Source organism: Pinus tabuliformis, chromosome 3_1 (genome assembly GCF_031772625.1).
Source record: "Pinus tabuliformis cultivar Carrire ecotype Pingquan chromosome 3_1, CPIR1, whole genome shotgun sequence".
Classification (NCBI taxonomy): Eukaryota; Viridiplantae; Streptophyta; class Pinopsida; order Pinales; family Pinaceae; genus Pinus; species Pinus tabuliformis.
In genome coordinates this window covers 720,021,498-720,047,751 of record NC_142301.1, presented here as the reverse complement: position 1 = coordinate 720,047,751, position 26,254 = coordinate 720,021,498, and the positions used below count along the sequence as shown (strand labels likewise).

General features: G+C 37.1%; 1 pseudogene; it reads left to right on the top strand.

The window, feature by feature from the left end:
- The first annotated feature begins 299 nt into the window (after positions 1 to 299).
- Positions 300 to 26,254, top strand: LOC149189310 (conserved oligomeric Golgi complex subunit 5 pseudogene; annotated as a pseudogene).

Here is a 26,254-nt window from a genome sequence, read left to right as displayed (position 1 = left end):
CCTTCTCCCAGAGAATGAACTGCAACATTGTTATTATCAATTTGTGCAGAATTGGTCTGATGTTGCTTTTGGTCAAATACAACCAATTTATCATGAGACAGTTGTCATTTCTGACAATTGATAGCATAAGATGATATTGATATAGGTTGTTGCATTATTTTCCTTTGACTTCTATCACCTCCATATGGCCTATCCTTGGATAATTTCCCATCCCTTGAAATTCATTTGAAATATTTGGACACTCTCCACTCAGAATCTCATCTTGGGGATTGACTCTTCCATTTGCAAACCATTCTGTAATGTCTAGAAACTTTTCGTCCTACAGCTCCATGTCTGATATCGTACGTAAACTCTGGAATACACTCTGCATAGTGGTAGATATGGAATTCAACATCAAATGTTTCTCTCTAATTTCTTTGCAATCAATAGGTAGAAAGAACTCCAAGATGTATTCATTGGTCCCAGAGTAGATACTCCTTAAGCGAATGGCAACAATGGTGCTTAAGCCTAACATGAATGAATAGTGCACCAATGGATACTACGTCTTACTCAAAGTTAATACTTCAACTGAAAAATATGTTTGATTGGACGCATATGCCCTTCTAGGAACACCTAGCTGAGGGGTTTTGAATGTAGTTAAATCTCAGGTTAGAAGTCTGTAGGGACCGGTGCAGAGAGTTCTATCCGAGATAGTGGAGCCCTACAAACAGATCAGGTTAAATTCCCAACAACTTTCACACCTCCATGAGACTGTTGAGATTTTGCAGACCACTATTAGGGTTATAAGATAGGTGAGAAAGTTGAGAGAATTGATGGATTCTAAAGGTGCTAGCAACAAGTTGGACCTCATGAAAGTTGCTCAAATGTATAATGAAATCGAAACCCTGAGAAAGGAAGGGGATCTGCTGGGCATCGAGGTTGTCGATGAGGAGATCCCCTAGTTAATGGAAGCGGGGAACTGATTGCAATTGGAGGCGATGAAGGTTTCTGAGAGTGTAATGGAGGCTTTGAACTAGGTTGATGTATGAAGTACCTTGCAACTGTATTACAACATGGGGGAATTGAGGTTGGCTGTGGACACCATGATTACTAAATACAGGTCCTAAGTTGTGGAGCTTGTGAGTTAGGGATTGGGCATGAAGGCCATATGGGTTAGTTTTGGTTCGGGCTTTGGCTTGCATAGGATTCATAGGAGTGGAACACAGCGTATCAGAGTAGTCTAAACTTTAAATGCAAAGGAGGGGCTATGGCAGAGGATGGGATCTTGTATGGACCAGTTTCATTTGACTGTCGTTACAGTGTGGCATTTGCAAAGGGTGCCATCGAGGAAGAGGGATCCTTTCATGTATTCTTTGTTTCTTGAAGAAGTAATGCATGTAATGCAGGTATGTACTTGTATGTAAATTCTACCATCAGTTTCTTGATCTTAAATTTACAATTTTTATAACTAACACTTGTTTTGGTGAATAAAATTATACATATTTTTTATTAATTTGCATGGGATGTTACAGGGATTTTAATACAAAATATTACTTGAGCCATATAAAATCACTACAAATTATCCTTTGGATTCTCAATCTTTTAATGAATCTACTTAATACCATTCTTGGTTATGTCTCTTATTCAAAACTTTCATAACAAAGCCCTTCATATGATCAGCCCTATAATTTATAATTTATTTGTTTGACACACATAAAAAAACATTCTCCCAATGTTCACCACAGAAACTATGATCTTTATTTCCAACATCTGATAAAATGAGATCAATTCTCTACTTCTACATGCTACCTAGTTGTTTTCTAGCAGACTGTAAATGATACATTGATATCAATACCAGAAGGCCAAAAAAAAGAATAGGACTAAGCATTCTGCTTTTCTACTTGGAGATGTTTTCCACCTGATATTTCTGGCTTACAAACCATGAAAATCGTTCATACTCCTTTCCTATGCCTTTCAGTCACTTGATGTCCAACTTGAAGAGAAGGTAATATATCATGTTCATCTACAACTATATGTTCCTATGCTTGTGTTGGATGTGATTGCTGGTTCCTCCTCTTGCCCAGGTTTTATGAGTCAGAATTTTTGTTCACATTGATCAATTGGATGAGCTTACTATTTGGCTTGCACATCTGGATCATGGTAGAGTTCATATTTCCATCTATATTGTTACAGATCCATTTTGGCACATCACTCCCATCATCCAGATTAGTACTATTAGGGCTCATCAAAAACTAATTCAGTTGCTACATGCCCTAGACAAGTCAACACTTTGAATGCCTCCTTTGCTAACATTTTCATGGCTTGGAGACATTTTGAAATGACTCCTAGAAGGACCAGCATAGGTAGGCCCATGCAAGGGTGCTCTCCAAAGCACTTAAGCCCACTTTGACCTGTGTTGGGTGAGATTGAGCGAATTCAACATAGGGTTATGGGAATATTATTATCTTTTGGAGCTTTCTAGAAGATTCCCACACTTATCATCTCCTATGAGCTCAAAAATGGATGAGGAATGAGTTAAGTTACCCTCTATACTCTCGTCCCTTCCTCCATGGAAACTAACTCTAAGTTTGGAAGGCCATTCAATACCCTCATTTATGACCAAATCTCCTCCATTTGCCTATAATTTGAGCACTCATCTAAGTGATCAAGGGCTAGAATTTGAGAATTCGTAAGGAGATACTGTTGGAGTGAGAATTGAGATTGTAAGTGAGTAGTGTTATGCTACCAGAGTGATGTGCTATTGATTTGAGGTTGGTTGGAACCCAAGTTGGAAGAGTGACAATGGATCAGACTTCATGGTTGTCATTCTTCCTTCTACTCAATAAAGCAGTTTATACCTTTTTCCATATGCTTATCTTGATATATGATGTTTATATGTGTGAATGTATTTGATTCCATTTACTTGTATTCGATAGATCTCTTGCTTTGATTGGTTCTCTATATTTTGTTTATGCTTGCAAGTACTTTTTGAGCGAGCTAAGTTCGAGAAGGAGCAACGAGAGTCAAACAAAGGAGACAAAAGGAAAGCGAAAGAACAAGTAGGTCCTTTGATTCCTTTGTCTTATTTATAGTCTATAAAAAAAGGATAAGCACATTAAATCTGTTGTTCTATATATAGCTACCTACCTAGGGAATTAGTATTTATCCATAGATACCAAAGTCCTCATAACAAATTGGCGACTCCACTGGGGAACGATCATTGTTACGGGTAGTTTACCTTCGTCCTAGTACACTCTAGTAGTCATTACTTGCTTCCATTAATCTTATTTCAACCCTTTTCAAGTTTTTTAGTCAAAATTTGCACTAGAATACCTACTTTAGGAATGTGCTAGAATCAGTGCACCCTTGGCCAAGGTACAGTGCACTAATCAGTGCATTGTCTCCCATTCAAACATGTGCTGATCAATGCACTATCTCCCATTCAGACCTGCGTTGATCAGTGCACCCTTGGCTTAGAGACAGTGCATTTTAGCGCACTGTCTCCCATTCAGACCTGTGCTGATCCTCCTTAGGAAAAAAATCCCTCCCTTGAGTCGATTTTTTGCCAAATTTCCTTCTGTTTCTGCTTGCTGAAGGATCAATGATGCTTGTGTCTCTGAAATCAATTTGTATTTCCTTTGCTAGCACTACTTTGTCCTTGATTTTTTAGTGTTTCTTAAATTATTTCTTTATCACTATCAATTCATTGTCAAAGTTAGTCCATAGTCGATTAATCTTTGTTCAAAATAAAGTGTCGTAAAAGTCTTCATTTTTTGAGAAACGGAACTGTCGTAAAGTCTTCGTTCTTGCAAAAAGATTGATTGATTATATGTGCATTAGCTTCCTTTTTTTCATTTCAACATTAAGGGAATTGAAAAGAAAAACTTGCATTGTGCATGTTGTAGTTTGTGAATGCTCGATAGGAATAGTTAGGGAAATTGCATTAGATGTGCTGTTTGCTCTTTGTCAAAGATCTGATTGCTCTATCCCTTTCTAGCTAAGATTTTCATTGTTCAGTTTGAATGAAAATAATGTTTATCATAATAGTTTCATTCTAAGAATTGCAAACTTACATCATGTGGTGAACCTTGAATGGAAAATTGTTAAGAAGATCAACTTAAAATTCATATGAATTAACCTAATGGAGCATTGTCACATAACGCAAAACATTTAGAGGTTTTTGGCTAGAGATGTGTTCTGGCATCGTAAAACATAACAGCTGTCACTAAATTGTCTGCAATACATCCCGAGTGTGATACCCCATTCCACATATGTGAGTATACCATAGCTCGTCCAGGTACCTTCAGGTATATAAGGTGGTGTTACAGTACCTAAAGTATATGGGAATGCTCTCACTGTGCGGTTTCACATTAGACAATGCTAATGCAGATTGGGCCTCCATATACTTTCAGGTATATATGGGAGGACAAAAATAGGTTTTTATCCATCCTTAGGTGACTGAGTCAGCCGCCTTGTACACTATGATACACCGAACACATCATTCGGGGAGATTTATTGCTCGTATTTCTCGATTTTCTTGGAGGTATTCTACAGTTCAGAGTTGCTTGGTAATCATTTTTCCTAGATCATCCATCTTTTGTTTTGTTATGTTATTTTAATTAAAATAAAATTAATTGACTATGGATAACATCCTCCACGTCGTTCCTTAGTTGATCTTAGGTTGAGACATATGGCAACAACTCTGGAGTCCACCGATCAAGGAGTTCCTTTTGATGGGAACCCTAGTCCTTTCCTCCTTTTAGAAATATTGGTGCTACTTATATGGCTACATTGTCCCTTCCAAGACTTACCATTGGCTTTCTAGTATGGGTTTTCTCAACCTCCTTGGCCCGACAATTGAATATTCCTACAACTGGACAAAATCAACCTCCAGTTGATCCTAAAGTTGACCCTTTGCCTTCTTCCTTGGTTGTTTCTTCCTCTCCTTCTTCCTCTTCACCTAGTGAAAGTATTGACACTTGTAACTAGGTGGCTAAGAAGAAGAAGAAAGGGAAGAAGAAGAAAAAGAAGAAAATTTAGTAAGGGAAACCAAGCAACCATTGCTTTGAATGTAACTTCTGATGAGAAACCATCCGATAAGCCTCACCAACTTAGATATCCATGCAAACATTGTACGAGAGACCATCTTCTTTTAAATTTCTCTGGTATTCCTCAGATCTTAGAATAATGGTCTTCTCATTCACATCATCATGTTTCATCAACTTCTAGAGATAATGCTAGTGACACACCATCAACTAGTGGTAGTAAAGTTCATGGAAAGAAGGGTAATGTTAAGTTTCCCTATAGGTTATGTGAAGGGAATCACCCCATTCACCTTTGTCCCTATATGGATGAAGCCAAAAAAGTGTTGGATAACCATCCTTCTTCAACACAGCAACTTCCACCTCATTATAGTAGACTATCCCTTAATCCTTCACTAGTTGATAAAGTGATTGACCCAAATCAATTGTTTGTCAAACCCACTCTCTATAAATGTGAATCCCATGAGTCTATACCTGACCAATCACACGTCAAGGAAACAGTTGACCTGATTTCACCTTCAATTAATCATATCTTTCCCAAAGAGAGTGAATATGATACCACTCAGGTTCTTTTTGTTTCTTTAGATTCCAATGAGCTTGGGGGAAATCCTCTTATTCCATTAATACAGGAGGAAAATCCTCCTGTTCTCATAACTCAAGGGGGAAATTCTCACGTTCTTATGGTGCCCCCTCCAGATAGTCTACTCACTTCCTTTGATTGGAATCAATTGACAAGATGGCATCTTCCTTCTTATGTGCATTTCCAGATCATAGTACAGGTTTGTAATATGATTGTACCTGGGACTATTATAGATGAAGGTGCATCTGTGAGTATCCTTTCCTCCACTGCTTGGCAAGCACTTGGTTCGCTGCAACTTATACCTGTTACCCAATATTTGTTGGATTTTAACATAGAACCGACCAACCATTAGGGATCATTCCTCAGTTGCCTATTACTTTGGGAGGAAAAATCATCTATTTGAATGTGATGATAGTTCTAGGCCCTTTATATTACAATTTACTTCTTGGGCATGACTATGTTTATGACATGGAAGCTATCGTTTCAAAACTCTTTCAAGTGATTTGTTTCCTGCATGAAGGCAAAATTGTCACCGTCGACCAACTTTCATTTCCTAGTCCCAGTCAACCATCTTCCCTAAATGGTCCTTTTGTACCAATGGTATCATCCCCGACAAGGGTTAATTATGTGGCAACCCGTTCCATGCCTACATCAACTAATGATCAATTCGATGATGTTGTACATTATGTACTAGGGGCATTGGAACCAGATCTCTCTAATGATCCCTTCCACAGAATTGTTCTCCCATTTGATGAGAACCTCTTGGAAACCATGACCTCTTATGGGTCGTGAACAAAGGAATATGAGCATAGTTCCTTGTATTGTGTCAATCTCATTAAAAACTGAAACAAGGAATATGAGAATAGTTCTTTTACTGTGTCAACCTCATTAAAAAATGGAACAAGTCTTTGAGCGTAGTTCCTTGTCTTGTGTCAAGCTTGTTAAAAGATGAAACTAGGAATCTGAGTAGAGGTCCTTCTCTTGTGTCAAGCTCATTAAAAAATGAAACAAGGTCTGCTGGAGCAAAGTTCCAATGAAAGTCTTTGATTAGATCTCGTAAAATCCCAGTCGAGCCTTTCACTTGGTCTCATATATGAACCTTCATTCCATCCACCTGATAGCCACTTGTAGTCTACATAGGTGAACGTAATGAAGCTTGGGGGGCATGCACCTAGAATCGAGTCATCATGCTGGGGGCATGTAAACTAAATCCAAGCATATTTTTTCATTTCAAGCTTACACAAAAATGAAACTAAATCCAAGCATAGTTTTTTTGTTTCAAGCTTGTGTAAAAATGAAGCTGAATCCAAGCATAGTTTTTCATTTTAAGCTAGTGTAAACATGAAATTGAATCCAAGCATAGTTCTCCATGGTTCAAGCTCGTGTAAAAATTAACCCATCTCCATTTTAACCCTCATGATTTCCATTCTATCAGCCTCTTCCATCAGATGCGCCTTTGTTTTTCTCCTTCTATTGTCACCATCTACTTGGCCGATCATACGGTTTCACTTGCTTGTTTTACCCTTTTTAAGGAACAGTTGCTGTTGAGCTATGGAAAAGGTATGAATTTGCCATTTATTTCATCATCCTTTCCTTTAATTATATCCCCTTTATGTTCTAAAGATATTCATATATCAAAGGAGTTTAGTAAAAACTAGGGAACTAGTTATTATTGCAATTTAGCTAATTATTGTCTTTTCCTATGTAGGAAAAAGACAAAGTGGAGTAACTGTTGTTCCTTCACTAGGAAGCAGCATACAAGAAACAAGCCAAGGATGGAGTCCGCAGTTATGGATATGGATAGAGAAGATCACAACATCAGCGCAAAGGACAAAGAGCTAACTGAAGATGGAAGATTGAGCAGATCTCTTAGGATCTCTTGATCTTGAGGGATCACTATTACTATTCTATCCGTTGTTACTATTTTATCCATCTAACCATTATAAAAGGGACAACGATTGTGAAGAACAGGAGATTATTTAGAAATTACTTTTGTATTTTTACTTTGATCATCGACTCTCGTTGTTGAAACAGAGTACGAACTGGCTGTAACCATTTTGCATATGATTAATATATAATATAGTTGTTGTTCCTTCTTTCATACTAAAGTAATCTGGCGGTGTTCACTAGCGGCTAAGGGCCCGGCCCTGGTGGATTCACTTGCTATTCTTGTATCATTCCTTTATGATTTCTGTTGTGTGATGGTTTGGTTTCATTTCTATCTATTGTAATCGCATCGCTTTACTATTTCGTATTTCCAAACTTAATGAATTGATCTGTTTTATATGCTGTAATTGAATTGCATTGCTGTTCATTTCCCTCATAACAAGATCACTGCTTTTTGCAAGTATATTGTTGTGTTGTTCATTTTACTTATAGATCTTCACTGTTCATTTTAGTAACTTAGCTTTGTTGTTCATTGCAGTTACATAAGTTTTGTTGTTCATTTCTATTATATAGCGTTGTTGCTCATTTACTTTTTGCAATCATCTGGTTTTTCCTTTTAGCATTATTACAGTTAACATAATTATCTCATTTCGATCAGTTGTAGTAGCATTATTGATTTAATTCATTTCCATTTCCAATTGGTTATTTAGCATGGTGTGTGTGATATCAACAACTGTAAAGAAAATTGGCTATTACTGTCAAAGCTCTCAGATTGAGGATCTTATTTATGCTTGATTTAGTTTACATCAGTTAAACAAGGAATGAGTTATTGCTACTATATCCTTGACTGATAATTGTTGTTACTTTGTCGAATAAATGATTTAGCTTCAAAGCATTGAGTTTCCTTTAATTGCGAGTGATTTTTATTTAAAGCATCTGTTTACTCTTGTATTTGAAAGCACTGTACTGCAATTTAGAAAAATTACTCTTGAGTAAATAGCCGCGTCAAACTATGTACACTCTTGGAATAGAAAATCTTTCCCATATTTATAACTAATCTGAAGATAATTAGGAGTTAAAAAGACACCTTTTATACCTCAACATTTTAGCGTTGTTGCCAGGGAGAGTGTAGCGATTTCTAAAGAGTAGTGTGCATGTGATGGGTGCCTGTTAGGAAAGAGTTGGGTATTAAAAATGAAAGGTAAGAACCTGCGTATGGAGCATGTAAAAGCCCTGCTCCCCCACCCGCTTTCCAGCAGGATTGTTAAAGAACTTAGGGTAGAAATAAATATTTGAGTTGTGTGTATGACTAAGAAGAAAAAACTTGAAAATAATCCAAAACCACTACCCAAACCCGACAAAGCTAAGGGACTGGTGACCCTTGGTCAATCAACCTTCATAGACGATATCATTAAGAAAGTCGAATCTTAGCCATCAGTAGGCCCTAGAAAAGTTTCTTCTAGACAACCTACTGGCTCCCTTCAGGCCACAGACTCACCATTTGTAACCTTTGCTAAGGTGCACAGCAAAACAGAAGAAACTGAGCAAGATTTTCAAGAAATTGAGAATTCGCGCCTAATTTATTTACAAGAATTGAATTCTAGTAATCTCCGTGAAGGAGGAGGAGAAACAGGGGAAACAGAAGAGCCAAGATCCCCTCTCTAAATAATTCAAACACTTAGTAGCACAAATATGGGGAGTGTTGTTAAGTTTATCCAGAACGAAGTAGAAGAACCTGAGGAGCCAAGATCCCCCAGGTAGTAGTTCAGCAAGGAACACTCATTATGCTAGACCAGGGAAGTGTTGTTAAGCTCATTCCTATTCCTTCTATTCATCCTATGAATAACTCTATGGAAATCCCAGAAGGGTATTAGCACATATTTGATCAAATGGCCCAGAACCAAAAAACACCTCAAACCTTGACACTGCAGTATCCCATCATGGACACCGTAGTTAATGCACCTATGAAGGCCATTCCTCTCTAGAATATTCCTACATTTCATGGCCTAACATCATAGGATACAAATGCATTTTGTTTGAGTTTGATGTATTATACCATGGGTATATCTATACTACTGATCCCCAAAAGCTAAAATTATTTCCCTCCACATTAAAAGGAGCAGCTTTACGAAGGTTTATGGGGTTAGGTGAGGGCATTATAAACGACTGGGATTAGATGAAAGTTGATTTTCTAAAGAAATCTCAAGACTATTGCAGATCCAGAGAATTAAAGGATGAGATATTTCAAATGACAGCAAGACATAGTGAAACACTGGAGGAATATGTAGAACACTTTCAATACAATCTCCAGAGATCTCCTTATGCATCTTTACCCTTACCTGACAACGTGTTAAAAACTACAGTAATTAAAAGGGTGAAAGAACAATGGATTGAAAATTTGACATATATCAGGAAAATTTTGCTGACATCATTGATTTGTGTATCGGGAGTTCAAGAGGCAGCACAAGACTGAAGCCAGCAAAATGTGACATGATCACAAGGGATAACAAGATCTCAAGTGGAGGTATAACCTGCGTAGAAATCGGCAATCTACTAGAAGATTTCAAAATTGATATTCTAGGGACTCTGACAACGCAGATGGACATTATGCAAGATAAACAAAAGCAAGCAGAAGCGAAACAAAATTTGGTGATATTCTACCCTAGATGTAGAAAGAAACATAGCCACAAAGATGCCCGATGGATATGGTTAAAATTTGCGCTATTTGTACGAAAGATCACGCCACAGAAAGCTTCCCATCACTCCCAAGATTGAAAATAGTCTACAAAGAAGCAGAAGAAGAAACACAACTAGTTTACCTACAAAATCAGTGCCGCCAGTGGTAGTCACGACAAACAGGTATGCGCATTGATCCATCCTCTTATTTTTAGCCTCCTCAGTATAATGCTCAGCAGTATAATGGAATGTGGCAGAATCAGCCACCTTTCTCCAGCTGGTCACAATAGCCATTCCCCATATCACCATGGCCAAATCAAACCAATTGGCCGAACTTTCCTTACTGTCCACCATTTTGGAAAAATAATGCATATTCAACACAATGGTCACCCTCCACCTCGCAGAGTCAAAACTGGCAGTCGAACTAGCAAAGACCTATAAATTAGCCAGCTGGAATGATCCCTCTCCCTCAACCCACACTACCAACACCTTATACATTGCAACAAAACCCCCAAACCAACTTAAGACCACAGCTCCCAGCCCAACCCAACCCGAACCCCAACAATAGACCAGTTCAATTTGTGCAAATAATTGAAGGACCAGAACAAGAAACCGAGTTAAGGGAGTGTAATGACCTTCAATTAAGATCTGGGCATATAATGGAATCATAGGGATATAAAAATGTTCAAACTAAAAATTCGTTACCTATAGAACAAACACTACAAGAAGAGAATCTGCTTAGACAGACAAATCATGAACAAACAACCACCTCTTCTCCACCATTCCCAGAATCATTGATCATACCTCAACCAATAGAACATCCTGATTTTGATCTTCTGGGAGAACTAAAAAATTTGTGTATAAAAATTCCACTCCTCCAGGCTATTCAATACATCCCGATTTATGCAAAAACTATCAAAGAATTATGTATGAAAAAACCAAAGAGGAAAATAACAACAAATCCAACTGTCCATGTAGTCGGTACCCTATTTGACTTACTATCAGGAAGATAAGCACCTGTAAAATATGAGGACCTAGGAAATCCTATAGTCACGGTGCAAATCAATGGATGCTCCTTCCCCAATGCCTTAGTTGATTTAGGAGCTGCAATCAATATTCTTACAACCACCACTTGTCAAAAACTTGGCATTACATCATTAGACCCAACCACAACCTTATTGGATTTGGCTGACCAATCGATAGTTAGACCAGAAGGCACATTACATGATGTAATGGTGTATGTAGACTCCTGGGAATACCCTGCAGACTTTCTGATCATCAATCCTAGAAACCGACTGGATGGACACCCCTTAATTCTAGATAGACCTTGGCTAGCAACTACTGACACTTACATTGGATGTCGACAAGGCAGCATGACTATAGCAAGAGGAAGCAATGTAAAGAATTTAGCCTTATATCCTCTAGCCCAACCAAGTTTAACAATAATCAAAACAAAAAAACAACCTGTATCATACCTAACTGAAAACATTAGATCACCATTAACAATAGAAGATGCTCTCGAATTTAAAGACCAAACAGAGGATGACATCATTAACAGCTTCATTAACCAACCAGAAACCAGATCCCATCTAAAATGTCACATGATCGAAGTAGCATTCGATAATGAAGTAGAAGAAGATCCCCTAAAAGATACTCATGATCAATCAATACCAACCACCTCTGTTTATAACAGCAAAACCATAGAAATTGAGCCAGGAAAAACTTTGAACATTAACAAAAACTTGACTGTTGAACAAGAGGAAAAGTTGGTTCAACTCCTGAGAAAATATAAAGAAGCCTTTGCATGGGATTACCCGGACATGAAAGGAATTGATCCCCAGTTGTGTACGCACCACATCTATACAGAAAAGGATGCTAGACCCATTCGCCAACCCCAATGGAGATTAAATCCTCATCTTAAGGATATTGTGAAAGCTGAATTGCAAAAACTTTTAGATGTAAACTTTATCTACCCAATATCTGACAGCAAGTGGGTCTCTCCATTAGTAGTGGTGCTGAAAAAGAATGGAAAGTGGCGGATATGTGTTGACTATAGAGAACTGAATAAAGCAACCCAGAAAGACCACTTCCCCCTTCCATTCATTGATCAGGTCTTGGACACTTTAGCAGGAAAGAAATTCTTTTCTTTCCTAGATGGCTTCAGTGGATACAATCAGATCTAGATTGCCCCTAAAGATCAAGATAAAACTACCTTTACCTATCCTTGGAGAACATTTGCTTACAGGGTCTTACCCTTTGGGCTATGCAATGCACTTGCCACATTTCAAAGGGTTTTACTCAACATTTTTTTAGATGTAATAAATGAAGGGCTCCAAGTATATATGGGTGACTTCACACCTTATGGGGATGACTTTGAGCCAGCATTACAAACATTAGAAAAAGTGTTGCAAAGATGCATTGCCACCAGGCTTCGTTTGAGCCATGAAAAGTGTCATATGATGATGATCGAGGGACTCATCTTAGGTCATTATATCTCAGCAACTAGAATACAGGTAGATCTAGCTAAAATTTAGATAATTTTGTTAATACCTACCCCTACCACACAAACAGAGGTATGCAGTTTTTTGGGATTTTCTGGTTATTATAGAAGATTTATAAAGCATTTTTCTCAGATTGCTACACCTTTATATGTACTAATAGGAAATATTGATTTCATTTGGACAGATAAGTGTGACCATGCTTTTGAGGATCCAAAAAATCTTGTATCAATGGCCCCAGTGCTAAGGGGCCCAAACTGGGATTTGCCAATCTAGATTTCATCTGATGCTTCAGACACAACAATCGGAGCAATTCTTGGACAAGAAGAAGATAAAAAGCCATATGCAATATATTATATAGGCAAAAATCTATCTCCTGCTGAATTAAACTATTCTGTGACTGAAAAAGAATTTTTAGTTGTAATATATGCTGTAAAAAAATTTAGACATTATATAACTGGATATCCTATAGTTTTATATATAGATCACTCTGCCATTAAGTATTTAGCAAATAAACTTGTTACAAATGGAAGAGTGACAATATAGTTGACTCTTTTACAGGAATTTGACATCACAATTAAGGATCGACCAGGAAAAGAAAACCTTGTAGCTGATTTTCTCTCACGAATGCCAAAGCGAGTGGACGAAGGAGTAGTTGAGGATCAATTTATTAACGAACATTTATTTTTTGTTACTATTAGAACACCATGGTATTTGGACATTGCAAATTACTTTTCAATAGGCAAATTACCCAAGCACCTAACGCCTATTGAATGAAAACAAATAGTGGAGCGCAGTACCTGATTCTCTTGGATCAGGGGCTACTTATTCCATACGGGGGCAGATATGCACATCAGAAGATGCGTCCGGGAAGATGAAGTGTTTGACATTCTAAAAGCATGCCATGATGGGCTATGTGGCAGACATTTTGCAGACTGCAGAACCGGTCACAAAGTCTTACAAATAGGCTATTACTGGCCCACTATCTTTGAAGATGCTAAAAAGTTTGTTCAAGCCTATGATAGCTGCCAGAGGGCGGGATGCCTTAGACAATCTGATGAGATGCCTTTGAGCCCGCAATTAGTGATCGAGCCTTTTGAGCGGTGGGCACTAGACTTTGTTGGTCCTATTAACCCATCATCCAATCAAAAAACATACATACTCGTTGCAACAAAGTATGTTACTAAATGGGTTGAAGCATAGGCGCTGCCAAGAGCTACAGAGGATTCAATAATACATTTTCTTTTCCAATTATTTGTGCAATATGGCATGCCGAGAGACATAATTATAGATGGAGGACCGAAATTCGTAGGTAACAAGATTTTCGCAACATTGAGAAATTACCATATTATGCACAAAATTAAAACTCCATACCACCCACAAGCAAATGGCCAAGTAGAAAGTACTAATAAAGTAATTGAGGCAATAATTACAAAAAAAGTTGCATCACACAGATGTGACTGGGCTTCAAGATTGCGAGAAGCCTTGTGGGTATACCGTACAACATGGAGAAACACCATGGGATATTCACCCTATCAATTGGTATTTGGTAAGGAACCCATCTTCCCAATCGAATTCGAGATTCAAACATTAAGAACAGTGCAAGAGGTTGGTTTGAATTTAAATGAAGCTTAGACCAATAGATTACAACAAGTCAATGAATTAGATGAAATCGGGCTCTCAGCTCTTGAACACACTGCATTAGTTCAATAGCAAAGGGAGAAATGACATGATTCCCTTATTAAAAATAAGATCTTCCACGAAGGAGACTGGGCTCCTATATGATTCAAGGTTCCAGGATTTCCTCAGAAAACTCCACACCATATGGCTATGACCTTATGAGATACAAAAAGTGCATGATAATGGCACCATTACATTGACAACCATTGATGGATTTGGATATTCTTTCAAAGTGAATGGTAATTGAGTGCGACTTTGTCATAAATCGCTTACTGAGGAGTCCTTTTACCAACAGTTACGAGAAGACTCCACCATGAAAATTCTCACTGAGGAGGATAACCCATCCTCAGCATCAATCCAGTAAACAACTCATTTGCTTTTGAATTTTGTATACAAACTTTTCTTTTTTTTAAATTTTCTTGTATAAACTATTTTTTGTACATATTTTATAACTATTCTGTTTAAGGAACAACTATTGTTCCTCTTAAGGAACAACAGTCGTTCCATTTAAAGAACAACACTTTTCTCTTTATTTAATTTTTGTGTTGTTCCTCTTAAGGAACAACTGTTATTCCTCTTAAGGAACAACAGCCGTTCCATTTAAGGAACAACAGTTTTTGCGTGTGTTTTCTTTTTGTTGTTCCTCCTAAGGAACAACTACTATTCCTCTTAAGGAACAACAGTCATTCCTCTTAAGGAACAATAGTTTGTGTGTTTATATTATTGTTGTTCCTCTTAAGGAATAGCGTCTGTTCCTCTTAACGAGCAATAGTCGTTCCATTTAAGGAACAACAATTTTGCACATGTTTATATTTTTGTCATCCCTCTCGGGGAACAACTGTTGTTCCTCTTAAGGAATACCAGTCGTTCCATTTAAAGAACAACAGTGTTGCGTGTTTGAATTTTTGTTGTTCCTCTCAAGGAACAGCTGTTGTCCCTCCTAAGGAACAACAACTGTTCCATTTAAAGAACAGCAGTTCGGCATGTGGTCTATTTTTGTTGTTCCATTTAAGGAACAACTGTTGTTCCTCTTAAGGAATAACAGTTGTTCCATTTAAGGAACAACAGTTCTACATTTTTGTATGTTGTTGTTCCTCTTAAGGAACAGTTGTAGCCATTCCATTTAAGGAACAACAGTCTCGTTTACATTTGTTTGCACTATTCCATTTAAGGAATAGTTGTTTTTCCCTTTAAAAGGAACAACAACCGTTCCATCTAAGGAACAACAGTTTCATATGTGCATGCTTTATGCTATTCTATTTAAGGAACAGTTGTTGTTCCTCCTAAGGAACAGCTGCCCTTCCTTCTAAGGAACAACAGTGTCGTCATTTTTTTGCTTGTTGTTGTTCCTTTTAAGGAACATCAATTTCACTTCGATTTGTTTTGATGCTATTCCGCTGAAGGATCAGCACTTTCACTTGCATCTATTTTAATTGTTGTTCCTCTTAAGGAACAATAGTTGCATGTGCAATTTTCTTACCCTTCTATCGTTCCTCTTAAGGAACAATAGTTTTGCGCGCAGTTGTATTTTTTTTGTTCCTATTAAGGAAGAGCAGCTGTTCCATTTAAGGAACAACACCTTTTTTTTGAGTGCATTTTTTTGTGAATAATGTTGCACTCTTCATGATCCTTTTAAAGCAAGAATACAAAAAAATGCAAGGATACAAAATTAGAGGTTACTAGAATAAGCAAATCAAAGAAAAATTATCATCTTTAATGAGATTGCTTTGTATTGATTAGGAAAATGGAAGGACACATCTATCTATATTACTTTGTTGTCCTTATCTTCACTAGAACTCAAATTGATTGATTACTTGTATCATGTTGGTTCTTCCCTAATTCTCATAATTATATTTGATTATTAATTAGTAAATAAGAATAAGGGCATATTTTCTCCTATTGGTTCTTCCCTAATTCTCATAATTATATTTGATTATTAATTAGTAAATAAGAATAAGGGCATATTTTCTCCTATTGGTATGTTTAGACTTCTTCCATCATCCCTACTCTTAAGGAGTGTTGAGCCACCCTACCATGATCGTAAGGAAGCAGTGAAGTGGCATTCCCACTGTGGCCATCACACCAGGGATATGCTCCAATGGACACATCAGAAAAATAAAAGTCCTTAAAACAGGAGGTCTCATCACGAGATGGCCTTCCACCTTTCACTCCTTCCCAGTGAATGGCATTGCGATCCATCTGGTTACCAAGCCAGCACAATGATCTCCATTCTGACATCACAAGGCACTTTCCTAGGCATACATAAAGGATTATGGTTCCAAAGGGTGAAAAAGTAACTTTGTCAAGGTTATAAACACCTGTGGGCAACAAAGCTCTGCTGATGGTATTGGAGTCATATGTTTCAAACATCAATAGTAATTATAAACCATTTTCTTATTTCTTTATCTTTATTTCAAAAGAGATTATGTTCCCAATTCCTTTTGAACCTTTTATGCATGAAATACTATTTAAAAAAAAGTCAATCATAATGGTTTAAGTAGAATAATGACCGCATAGCATCTTACCTACGTCAGCTGTCCTTTTCCCTTTTTCGCATCACTCCATAGCATCTCCATATTTATTCATAATTTCCATTCTAATGCATCGATTTCAGCAACTCGATATTTTTGTGATCTTGTCATAAATATGTACACCTTGCCATTTTTTCACCACGGTACGATTGCCGTCAGTACGTCGTTCCTCCATTTAACCGGTCGAAGGCGACCTATCATTTTTTAGGGGGGCACGGGTGACTTCCAAAGCACTTTTGCATATGTGTCAGTCTTTTATTTGGTTGTACCAGGCTGCATGATATCCCATAATAGCAAGTTTTAACAGTATCTATGTTAAAAAAAAAGGTATTATCCGATATTTACAGTTTGTTGTTCCATTGTTGGCTCTGTGCATTGCTGTGTAAAAATAACAGTGTGCAGAATTCAGACAAAATGGGAGGACGATCAGTACGCAGCGAGCCACAGACACTAGCAGTTCCGATGCCACACGAGAAATTCTAGTAAGGGCTGGATGGGTCGCATATTTTACATGACTATAGCAACCCAATGAAACCGTGGCTATCAAATTTTTATAGAATTTGTAGGATGATCATTCTATAGTAAGAGGAAGACGAATAATAGTGATGGATATAGTAATAGCTGAGGTATCTAGACTACCAGCAGTCAGACCCATATGGACACATAAAAAATTGAGGCTTCAAGACACCATGGCCGTCTTTTGGGACAAGGGACAGAACCTGATTGTCAAAGGTAAAGGAGTCTAGCCTTCATCTCTAGGAGAACCATGGACAAAGCTGGCTAGAGTAGTTCAGAGCTACATTACATGTGACGGAAGAAAGGATGTGGTAAGACCACGCCACCTTAAATTACTAGCAGTTTTAAAACAGAAATGTTCTGTAAACTTGCCTGCATATTTGAATTTTTTGTTGCATGATGCTGCTCAAAGCATAAAGAAATCCCGGCATATAGATACAGTTGTAAGTAAACATTTTCTAATTCAGTTGATAGTAAGCTACAATCTTGTCTAGCAACAAACCAGTTGGGAAGAATTAGTGTTTTCTATAGACGGGGGATTAGCCTTACCTGCCCCAAAAAGAAAAAGGACCACCAGCACAACAAACAGACCACAAAAATGTAGACACTCTTCCAGATTAAGAACAAGCATGGGAACAGCTCAAAACCTCCAGGGTAACAACAACAACCCTTAGAATTATCTAGCCATGAAAATGAGCAACCCTTACAGCTGGAAGGAAGGGACAACCAAGAATCAGAACTTGAAGAGGAAATAGAGCACACTAGTGAAGAAGATAGGGATGAAGCAGAACTTTCCCTAACTCCCAGCACAAGTCCGCCACAAGACCCATTATATGAGGCAAAATTGTCCTAGATTTTGGCCAATATGAGTGAATATATTCAGCCTGAAAGTCTGCTCAACCTCAATGTTGAATCAGAACAATCAAAAGAAAACTTTGCCCACAATAGGAGTATATCAAAAGAAATAGTCGGTGAAGTAGAAACAGGGGCAGAAACCACTCAGGAAAAGGCAGACCAAACTAGGGTTACCTCTCTAGAAGAACCTATATCGGTCGATGTAAACACAGAAGATGTGGGCCAAATAGAGGAAATGGAAACTAGTCAGGGCAAAGACACAGCCCTTGGAGAACAAAACCCAACTGAGCAACCAAGCTCAGTAAGAGTAGAAACGGTTAGTGAAATAGTTGTTCCTCCCAAGAAGAAGAAAATTAAAATTAAGAGGTTGCGAAAGGAACAACAGAAGTTGCAGAGCTTAGTGAAAAGACTTAGACAAAAGATAAGAATATTAAAAAGGAGAAAAATTGCAAGTAGAACCCCGAAAATGGTGAATGCAGCCATTCAAACTGAATTCCATGATACAAGGGCTATGGAGACTCAAACCAAGCCCATACTCATTCAAAATGATAAGGAACAGCATGCAACCATTACAGAAGTGGCTGCCCAAACAGAGACTGCACATTTCTGCAATACAGTTGTTCAAATGGAGGCAATACCCTCCAACAGTGCGGACACCCAGACAGATATCCAAGCCAGAGATGTTTTGATAAGTAGCGATCCTAGTATAACAAATCTTCAAGAGAAGCTGGCACAGGCTCAGCTGACTATAGAAAAGCTTGAGGAAGAGACTGTTCCCCAACAAAGGTACCAGGAATTACAGAGGCAATTGTGGAATATCAACGCATCAGAAAGTGAGGCCTTCGAGAAATGTCGGAGGGCAGAAGAAAGAACTGAAAAGATAAAGAACAGACTGGAAACAGTCATGTGTTAGATGGATACTCTTTGTTCCCTTTACACAAATGTTTTAGCATGTAGGTCCCCTGCCAAGAACTATGCTTTATTTTTATTAGAAAGGTATTTACAGTTAAAAATTAAGGCTGTTAGGGCAGGGAAACCCATAGAATTAAAAATTGTTGAGGATTTTATAAACTGCTATAAACACCATGGAGTAAAAGTTCAACGATTACTCTGTGAGTTTTATTTGCATAATTTTATATTGGAAGAAGAAATGGAGAAGAACCCCAGCCCTTTTGTGGGTGATGTACAGTTTCAAGCATTCATTTCATTTGTTGTTAACCAGTTGAAGTGGTTCAAAGCCCATAACACTTTCTAGAGGCAAGAAAATGGGTTGGACCTTTGGGTCAGGGGTGAACCGAAAAACCCATTACAACTTTTGACCAAACATAAGGGTCTAATTCAAAAGGAAGGAGTAATCTAGACCTTGGGACCGATCCATAAAGGAATTGTCCAGCAAGGGGTAGAGTATTTTCTCTCTATCAAAGACAATTCCTTGGCAACAGCTAAATTCAGATGGAAAACTTCCAATCATAATGTACAGGACAAAGAACCATTTAACTATAAAAACTTTAAATTAGCTACAGATCGCTTGGTTACTTATAGCAACCTCATCTTGAGGGAATGGCCATATTGGCTAGGCTGTCGATTTCGTTGTCCTATTGTCTGGAATCCCGCAAAAGGGTATAAAGCTATATATGAGCTACCTGAAGGACAGACATGGCACATATTTGAAATTTTGGCTAAAAATCATGGTTTTAGACCACCTCATGACATCCCTTCTCCAGCCTATTCTTTGACTACTTTGCACACAAACTACATGGTTTTCATGAGGGCATGAAAAAGGGTAAGCAGGGGAATGTGTTGAGCTATGGAAAAGGTATGAATTTTCCATTTATTTCATCATCCTTTCCTTTAATTATATCCCCTTTATGTTCTAAAGATATTCATATATGAAAGGATTATAGTAAAAACTAAGGAACTAGTTATTATTACAATTTAGCTAATTATTGTCTTTTCTCATGTAGGAAAAAGACAAAGTGGAGTAACTTCTGTTCCTTCACCGGGAAGTAGTGTACAGACAGCAATCCAAGGATGCACCATGCAGTTATGGATAAGGACAGAGAAGATCCCAACATCAGCGCAAAATACAAAGAGCTAACTGAAGATGGAAGATTGAGAGGAACTCTTAGGATCTCTTGATCCTAAGGGATCATTGTTACTATTCTATCTGCTGTTACTATTTTATCCGCCTGGCCATTATAAAAGGGACAGAGATTGTTAAGAACAAGAGATTATTCAGAAATTGCTTTTGTATTTTTACTTTGATCATCGACTCTCATTGTTGAAACAGAGTACGAACTGGTTGTAACCATTTTGCATATGATTAATATATAATACAGTTATTGTTCCTTCTTTCATACTGAAGTAATCCGGCGGTGTTCACTAGTGGCTAAGGGCCCGGCCGTGGAGGATTCACTTGATGTTCTTGTATCATTCCTTTACGATTTCTACTATGTGATGGTTTGGTTTCATTTCTATCTATTGTAACCGTATCACTTTATTGTTTCGTATTTCCAGATTTAATGAATTGATCTGTTTTATATGCTGTAATTGAATTACATTGCTGTTCATTTCCCTCATAACAAGATCACTGCTTTTTTCAAGCATATTGTTGTCCTTTTCATTTTACTTACAGAGCTTCACTATTCATTTCAGTAACTTAGCCTTGCTATTCATTGCGGTTACATAAGTTTTGTTGTTCATTTCTATTATATAGTGTTGTTGCTCATTTACTTTCTGCAATCATTTAGTTTTGCCTTTTAGCATTCTTACAGTTAGCATAATTATCTCATTTCGATCAGTTGCAGTAGCATTATTGATTTAAGTCATTGCCATTTCCAATTTGTTATTTAGCATGGTATGTGTGAGATCAACAACTGTAAAGAACATTAGCTATTACTCTCAAAGCTCTCATATTGAGGATCTTATTTATGCTTGATTTAGTTTACATCATTTAAACAAGAAATGAGTTATTGCTACTGTATCCTTGACTGATAATTACTGTTACTTTGTCGAATAAATGATTTATTTTAAGAGCATTGAGTTTCCTTTAATTGCAAGTGAGTTTTATTTAAAGCATCTATTTACTCTTGTATTTGAAAGCACTGTACTGCAATTTAAAAACTGAGTAAATAGCCGCCACAAACTGTGTACACTCTTGAAATAGAAAATCTTGCCCGGATTGATAACTAATGTGAAGATAATTAGGAGTTAAAAAGACACCTTTTATACCTCAACAATTGCAATGAGTTGTCTTATTAGCTAACCTCTTCACATAAATCAACATGTTTTGAGAGGTTCCAACATCACCAGAACTAGTTGCTATCTTAGAAACCACTCGTTCCTCAAAGTGGATTTCTCCTTAAGCTCTTTTCAGACTCTCAAAATATGAAAAGATTGTCAAGCACTTGTCCTTTTCAACTCGTTAATGTTTTGGAAATGACACCTACTTGGTATAAGTTTAACCCTTTTTCCCGCAGAGATAGATTATTTACGAAAAAGGAATAGGTTGAGCGAACATGGTCAATAGGTTCTCTCTTGTATTATTTTACGCTTTTTCGAACTTGAGAGACAAATCTACAAAAAGGAACTTGTGGATTTTATTTTTGTCTTTTTTCAAACTCTCTAAACATGAAAAAGACTGAGTTAGCATTGTCGTTAGACTCGTTAAAACTTCAAATAGCGACAAACGTGTTCATCACGAAAAGACCAAGTTTCACCATCGCTAGACTCGTTAAAACATCACATAGTGATAGATTCACCTGAAGGGTGGAATTATATAGCAAGAATATGTTATCTTCCTCAAGCTTGATAAAAATAAAGAGGTACTAGTAAGCAATGACTGGGGAAAATGGGAAAAGGGGTAAACCACTTTACCGCAGCAGGTCGCTCTTGAACATGACACTTTCACTTCATCATTATGACTATTTGGGTTGGGTTATCTCCTCGATGGTCATCATACCTTGGTCTATCATACCATCCATTACTTTTTTTTTTGGGTCAATACTACCAATTCATTCAGTTTCACCGACATGTTCAAGAGAAGTCACTCAGTTAAAATTCATCCTTTGCAATACTCATAAACCTTCATTTTCATGACTGCCATTCCTAAACCTTGAGTCATCAGTTAAATTTCGTCTCCAAAATCATTACACTCGTTTAGTGTCGTTGATGTGGGATACATCAAGGCCCTCCTACAATGAGTCACTTCTTGTCGACATCAACACATTATCCAAGAAGTTGACTTAGAAACACCCTTCCTATACCTTGAGGCCTGCATACATCAATGGTAAGTTTCTCGCTTTCGGAAATAGGTTGATGTCACTAGCCTTCGACCGAAAGACTTTGTATGGTTTTCAACATCAAAACATCCATTTTAACCATGCAGAATGTAGTGCAGTACCTTGAGGACCATTATCATTATTGGTGATTTCTCTCGCGTTTGTTAATGGCTTACATCATTGGCTGGTAATCAGACAATGTCTTCCCATATTCGACTTCAGATCACATGTTCACATGGTTAGACTTGTAATTGAGCGAACGATTGAATGAGATAGAAAATCCTGGATCTAGTTTCATCCATCTGGGCTACTATTTTAGGAAAGTACCAAACCATCCATACAATGGCTTTACATTAATGGTCATTTGATCATGGGTCTATATCTGTAGATGACTGTCTATGTACCTGTAATGAAAGTTTATATGCCAAGCATGGGTATGCCTTGCCCCAGCGATTCATGAGAGAAAATAAAAATATCATGATATTATGTATTGTAATCGATGCAGGTCACCATCCACTTCAGAACCTCCTCATCACATCGTAAAGCATATCACTCGACATTATTATTTTCAACTTCATGCTTTAGGGGGCAGTTGTTACAGATCCATTTGGGCACATCACTCCCATCATCTAGATCAGAACTATTAGGGCTCATCAAACCGTAACTCAGTTGCTACATGCCCTAGACAAGTCAACACTTTGAATGCCTCCTTCCCTAACAAGTTCATGGCTTGAAGACATCCTGAAATGACACCTAGAAGGACCAGCGCATGTAGGCCCATGCAAGGGTGCTCTGCAAAGAACTTAGGCCCATGTAAGTGTGCTCTGCAGAGCACTTAGGCCCACTTTGACCTGTGTTGGGCGAGATTGAATGAATTCAACATAGGGTTCTGGGAATATTCTTATCTTCTGGAGCTTCCTAGAAGATTGCCACACTTATCATCTCCTATGAGCTCCAAAATGTATGAGGAATGAGTTAAGTTACCTCCTATCCTCTCATCCCTTCTTCCATGGAAACTAACTCTAAGTTTGGAAGGCCATTTAATACCCTCATTTATGACCAAACCTCCTCCATTTTCCTATAAATTGAGAACTAATCTAAGTGATCAAGGGCTGGACTTTGTGAATTAGTAAGGAGAAACTATTGGAGTGAGAATTGAGATTGTAAGTGAGTAGTGTTATGTTGCTGAAGTGTTGTGCTATTGATGGGATGTTGGTTGGAACCCAAGGTGGAAGAGTGACAATGGATCGGACTTCATGGTTGCCATTCTTCCTTCTACTCAATAAAGTAGTTTACACCTTTTTCCATATGCTTATCTTGATATATGATGTTTATATGTGTGAATGTGTTTGATTCCATTTACTTGTATTCGATAGATCTCTTGCTTTTATTGGTTCTCTGTCTTCTCTTTATGCTTTCAGGTACTTTTTGAGCGAGTTAAGTTTGAGAAGGAGCAACAGGAGTCAAACAAAGGATACAAAAGGAAAGTGAAAGAACGAGTAGGTCCTTTGATTCCTTTGTCTTATTTATCATCTATAGAAAAAGGATAAGTTCTTTAAATATGTTGTTCTCGGTATATCTACCTACCTAGGGAATTAGTATTTATCTGTAGATACCAAATTCCTCATAACACGTATGCAACAACATATTCCTCTTCATGTTCTCCTTGTTGAATTTCTTCTCGATGATATGAGCCATAATATCTATAAGGAACAATTCATTGCACAAGAATGCAATTGCTCAGACTACATAAATCTATTAATACATGGAAAACAGATCAGTGTGAATGTAAATGAGAAAATATGTTTTGTTGATGATCCATCTATGTTCCAACCAATTTATCTCCAATGGAATGTACTTTTAATTAATAAAGAAACTAGTGTGGGACATGAGTAGACTCCCAAATTATAATGAAATAAAGTAGCCAAGTTATGGATTTTCATATTTACATAAATATATAAATTGTTTAAATTGATAAAACATAAATTATAAAATGGAATTGCAGAGAAGAGAAACAATCTGCTTGAATTATACCAAGTTCAAAATGTTTCTCCTGAGTATGTCTAATGTCATAAGAAGGATGCATGCTCAAAATGAAATTTATCAGATAACTGCTACAAGGTTGCAATTGAATGGATTATTTTATGTTCAATTATGGGAAGGCTAACATGCAGACTAAAAGAACAATACTTCAAGTATGTTAAATCTAATTGGCAAATTATAACACTAGATTGGTTGATTCTAACCTTTAGGCTTTAGGGCATGGCAGTTTTGTCACTACATTGTAATAAAAAATACAAGGAATCATTCTGTATATATATAGGCTGTCGAGAGTTTGATATAATGAACACATCCTTGCTACAGATAGTGAATGCATCCTATTATGACTATTTATGAAATATTGTCAAAGGTTCATTGTAATTTCTTTGAGTAGTGTTCTATCTTTTCCACAGTCTGGAAAAAATTTGCAAATATATTTGTGCTCTTGAAATTGTTTAAACTTTAAATTGATTTGTTGTTGGCATTCTAGAACCTTGCAGTTGATCAAAACACTCATTCTCAAGTTGACCTAGGTAAATTTGTTCCTCCTTTTCTGGTAAGGGCCAGTTTGATATTATTATTTTATTTTATTGATTATGTTTATATGAATAAAATAAAAGACACATGTCAATTGGGTTTATCTCAGGCAGTTGGGGGGAATGATTGTTATCATCCCCACCTAGGTTCAATTCACGCAAGTGACATGATGAGCTTTTTTGTAGTGGCTTTGAGCCTTGTTGAGTCTGAGTAGTCTCTTGAGGACTGAAACATGCATATTCCTCATACGGGATATAAAGATATTTCTCATGAAAGAAATTAACAGACCCATATTTTTGTTGTTTAGCTATCATTTATTTATACATATTGTCTTCAAGTTCTCAAATACTTATTTCTAAACTGCATTATCCCTTTTAATTCCTCTTTATAAATATTTCCTTTAAATATTGGATTTATACAATTTCGTAAGGTTATGGATTTCTTAAGAAATTCTCCTATTACATCTAATGTTGTCGTTAACACGTTGCATAACTTATCAACTAATTTAGCATTGAAGTAAGAAATGCCCCCTGATTCTGTTTGCAATTTTTTTTCCTCTAAACCATTGAATGCTACATGGCCTTTTGCTTTATGTGTTGTAGTATATAGTCATGTGATTATTATTCTCACAATTTTAGCTTGGTCGATCTATTTACATAAAGCTTGTCATGACTATACAAGAAGGTGATCCAATGTTGATAGATCGAGTTTGGGATGTGCTTGTCAAGGCTTTTGCAAGTCAAATGAAATCTACATTCACACCATAAAGTTTTGTAAAAGAGATACTTATCTTGGGTGATCGAAATTTTTTTTCCATGGTAGAGAATCTAATTGAGAGAATTTTGCGAGACATCAATATTAAGACTGTTCTTCCAGCTATTATGATAGAAGGGAAAAATCAAATGCTAGCTACTATAAAATCTTTCCAGACAACTTCTTTGGCACATTGTCTGAGTAGTCTTTCAAATCTTGTCAATACTTTGTTACTTTGTCCAATTCAGGGAGTATTCCATCATAGGAGCAAATATCAATCCTTATTTCTTGCATTCAAGAAGAAATTGAAGCAGGTAAATTGGACACACATCTAACACTCCTTATTTTACATGAGATCGGTAAAGTCTTGTAGTTTCTAGTAGAAAAAGATGAGTATTAG